Consider the following 4,669-nt stretch of genomic DNA (forward strand, 5'->3'; position numbering starts at 1 on the left):
GAAACTGTCCAGTCCATTATAGAGCCATATCCAATAAATGAGTGTCCCTCCTGGTGTGATTACGTCTATTCTGGGTTGTAGATTTTTCTCCATGTTTGAAACTGCCTCCACTCGTTTTCATGTTCCCCAACATTTTTTCATGGAAAATATAGTCAAAGTGGACCAGCAAGGACTAGTAAAAAGGCACTGTACAGTGAGATCTTCTCCCTCTCTTATCTATCAGGAAGGCGGAGATACAAGGATGTTTCAGACACTGCCTAGTTCTCAATCACACAAATGTGTCTTGAGGGACTGAAGAGAGGGATGAACTCCCAGATGAAGGAGTTTATCTGGTTGCAAAAAAAAAAAAAAAAACCAATTTTGAAGAAATTGGGGGATGGAATAGCAAGGCTTATATGCTGTGCCTGCAGCTTTTGTGCTGTGTGCTGTCTGGACCTCCCCATATCACTGAGAGGACAATGTCCATCCTGTTTTGGAGAGGAACATTTAAACAGGTGTGTTGTGTGTACCTGCTTTGGACTTTTTTAGAGTGACCAAAGAAGGTAAGCCAGTGACAGGTGTGACTGGGAGGCAAGTTCATGACTGTGTTGAAGTTGCCAACTAATATCCATACAGTTAAAAGATGGCTTTGACTTTGAGCTATTTTTAGGGTAATAACTAGCTCCTAGTTTTGATCTCATAGGTCCTTTCCTAATATCACTTCAAAGGACATATTTATCATATAATTTCAGAAAAATGTAGAGTTCATTATGAATTCTATTCAGTTAATTAAACCATTTAAATAAATTTCCACTATGATGCCATTTCTTATTGTCATTTTCAGAATATTACAAAACAAAGTTCAAAAAAATTTTTTAAAAGTAAACAGAAATACTATATCATAATTTATTTTAAGAGTTTTTCAAAACTTGGCTACCCTGGGATGATCTATTATGTGTAAATTGCATAATATTTTCTCTCTTTTGATAGAATTTGGAAGAAAAGGGTTGAAGTGGAAAACTGTATTCAAGAATGAATGCACTCCCCCTCCTCCTTCCCTTAGCTTTTATATCTAAGCTGATTCATATGGTATGGAATATCCCTTTGGTCAGTTTGAGTCAGCTGGCTTGGTTGTGTCCCCTCTCAGGATCTTAAGCACCTCCAGTCCCTTGATGCAGGGGGAATATTGAGAGACAGCACTGAGCTGTGCCAGTGCTGCTCAGCAGTAGCCAAAACACTGGGATGTTATCAACACCCTTCTGGCTACCAATGCAAAGCATAGCGCTGTGAGGGCTGCTATGGGGAAATGGGCTCCATCTCAGCCAGACCTAATACAGCTGCTTATAATTTCCTGAACCGTACTTTGACAAAGGAAGAGCTGCATGATTTAAAGTGCTAAATGTGATTGCTGTGATTACCGTGCACAAGTTATTTGTGCCTCTGTTTCCCTAGTCAAATATATTTGCAGTTAAAAATGCAACTAAAATACTAAAATACACTTCCATAAACAGAAGGGAGAATTGTTTAGGTCATGTGCTAACAGGTTCTATGTTTGGTGGTAAGCACCTACCTATTTTATTTTACAGTATTAGCATTTTTGCAGATTTAAAAGCCACTGTGTCAGACAATGATAGTAGTGTGGATTGATTATAACCCCAGGCTATGAAACAGATGAAGTAAATAATCTGCAGTGGTCTTAATTCTGATCTTGCAGAAATACCTCTTCCAAAGTGAGCTTTACAGATATGAAAGAGAATCGTGTCTCACAGAATGAGTTATGTTTGGACAGGGCATGGTGCTTCTGCTGGAGCTCTGAGACAGGCCTTGCATCCTGTCAGCTGCCTGGGGCCCTCTCCATCCTGCTGCAACGTCCCTGCAGCTCCCATCCCCGCTCCTCTCCCCACACTATCTTCCTCCATCCCAGTCCCATAGAAATCCTTCTGTGTGTCCTCCTGCAGGCCATGGCTTTCACATAACTGCTTTTCGTGCTTGTGCAAAGTATCATCCAGGACCCACAGGCATTTGGGGATGGGCTGGATGAAGGCACACACCAGGGTATGAAGCAGTGTGTGGACTACCTTAACCAGGAGATGGTTTGGCTGCTGCAGGAGCTGGAGGGGGAGCCTGGAGCGGAGTGGTGTGGCCTGGGGAGCCCTGTTCTTTGCTGCCTTTCAGCAGTGGCAATTCTGGGCTCTTGCTGTGGAGGAGGAGCCATGAAGCAGACAGCAGTGGTGAGGAGAAGAGCTCCAGTAAGAACCTGGAAGAGGAGAAAGAATAGAAGAAGATAGTGATGTTGCAAAGGAAGAAGAAAACAATGAAGCAAATGTGGAGGAAGATGACAATGACATTGAAAATGAAGAACTCAGCATTGTTGATGCAAATGAAGGAGATGATGAAAATGAAGGAAATGATGATATGAAGGTGGAGAAAGACAGTAGTGCTAGAAACGAAGAAGGCAATGATGCAAATGAAGAAGAACAACATGGTGATGCGATTGTGAAGGTAGACAACAAGAATTCTGGCAAAAAAGAAGAACATGATAATGTTGCTGAAAATGAAGAGAAAAATGCTGAGGCAAATGAAGAGAATGATGCAAAGGTGGGATGGATGGAAAGGAAGAAGGCACTGATACAAATGAAGAAGAAAATGGTGTGAATGTGAAGGAAGACAGCAATTATGTTGGAAATGAAGAAGAAAGCAATGATGCCAACAAAGAACACAGTGATGCAAATGGGAAGGGAGACAGCAGTCATGATGAAAATGAAGAAGAACATGGCAATGTTGCTGCAAGTCAAGACGGCAATGATGAGGCAAATGAAGAAGAAATGACATGAAGGTGAAGGAAGGCAATGATTTTGGAAATGAAGAAGAAGAAGGTGATGCAAATGAAGAAGAAAATGGTGATGCAAATGTGAAGGAAGGCTACAATGGTATTGGAAATAAAGAAGAACATGGTACTGTAGATGCAAATGAAGAAGAAAACCATGGTGATGAAAATGCAGAAGAAAATGAAGATGCAAAGGTAGACCAAGACAATTATACTGGAAATGAAGGAGAAGGCAATGATGTAAATGAAGAAGAGGAAGACCATGATGTTGGAAATAACCTAGAACTACTTTTAGAGGAGCGCATACAGTGGCCTGTTCAGGACCTAGACAAAGGTTGAGCAATGACAAGTGACCTACAGGACAGCTTCATGAGTGTCTTTGGAGACAGCATATCAAATAGTTTCTACCCAGTGCCACAACAAGCCATTGGGGTAGGCAGTGCCTTTGAAGGTTGCAGTCCCAGTGTAGGATATGGTCTACCTTGTACTTATATTGCTGAACCCTCTGTGGGGCACACATTCCACCTGGACCTGGACATGCAGAGCAGATGCTGCCAAGAGACTTCTGCATCCACGTGGAGCTGGTGTGCACCTGCATGAGGGAACAGCTGGGCAAGAAGATGTCGTGCTTCCTCCACCACTCCGAAGAAAAGCTGATGAGGAACAGAAGCCCAGCCTCCTCCACACCCTCTAGGCTCCTACCTAGATGTGGAGAAAACTGCCCACTGGTTCTGCGACTGGTGAAGTTAGCCTGGATGCTTTTGCCTCAGTCATGCCATTGGCACTTAGCGTTTCAGCCCTTCAGCCGCTCCTGCAAATTCCAGCTGACCAAAAGCAAGAAAAGCCTCACAGTTCAGGCGATGTTTGGGGTGCAGCAAGGCGACTCCGAGATCTTTGTGAGCAGCCCACAGAGGCTGACTTCACCCCAACACAATGTGGCCTGAGAGCTACACTGCGGTAGAGGTGAAGGTCTCCAGGCACATCGCCAGGCAGGTGACGCCTGAACGCTTGCACCTCAAACACCTGCAGCTCTTCACCCGCACACTGATGGGCACAGGCTTTTCCAGCTATACCTGGAAGACTGTTGTAATGCATCTCCTGAACACTGTATCATGTGGTGTAGGAGGGATTTCCTGCAGTGTCTGGGGGATATCATGGACTACCTGCACTGCTCCCTGCAGTGGAAACACCTTCACCAGTTTGTCTTGGGCAATGAGAGGGTTCCTGCAGAGATCAGTTTGCCCCCAGATTTGCAAACAGTTGTACCACACAACCTCTTTCAGCACCTGGTTCTGGATCCAGCCACCTACAGATAGGTGATTCAAGCTTATGGTAATCTGCAATTTTGGCTCAGAATGCTGGTCTACAGCCATTGACAGAAGTCTTCACTTCAAAGTTGTGCTTGTGGGGCTCACACCTGCTGGCAGACACATGAACACTCTGTAGTTAGTGCATTTATCACTGGCAATGGTGAACCTGCTTTACTGTTACTTTGGAACTAATAAGGTGCAACACATGGTTTCTTTGTGCAGACACACATCTCTGAGATCCCTTGCTCTGTCACTTTTAGTTACTACAGTGCTATTGCAATGTTACCTAAGTATACAAGGAAGATATTAGGTCAACCTGCATATCTGCATGTGGTACTCCAAATCTGATAGAGGTTGCTTGTCACATCTCCAAGACAAAAAACTAGCCCCTTAGGAAATTAATGTACTCAATGATTTCTACTTTTAATGGCTTTGTAAAGACTTAATTCCTGTCAATGTCAGAAAGTATAACTGATAATTCTAATTCAGTTTACCACAGGAAAATACGTAGTCTAGTTCAAGCTATTTGAATGGGAATTGGGTTTATTTTCAC

General features: G+C 43.4%; 1 pseudogene; it reads left to right on the forward strand.

Annotated features, from left to right (window-relative positions):
* Positions 1-3,148: 3,148 nt before the first annotated feature.
* Positions 3,149-4,126, forward strand: LOC108498896 (annotated as a pseudogene).
* The last annotated feature ends 543 nt before the right edge of the window (positions 4,127-4,669 follow it).

This window comes from Lepidothrix coronata, unplaced genomic scaffold (genome assembly GCF_001604755.1).
Source record: "Lepidothrix coronata isolate B3197 unplaced genomic scaffold, Lepidothrix_coronata-1.0 Scaffold66, whole genome shotgun sequence".
NCBI classification, from domain to species: Eukaryota; Metazoa; Chordata; class Aves; order Passeriformes; family Pipridae; genus Lepidothrix; species Lepidothrix coronata.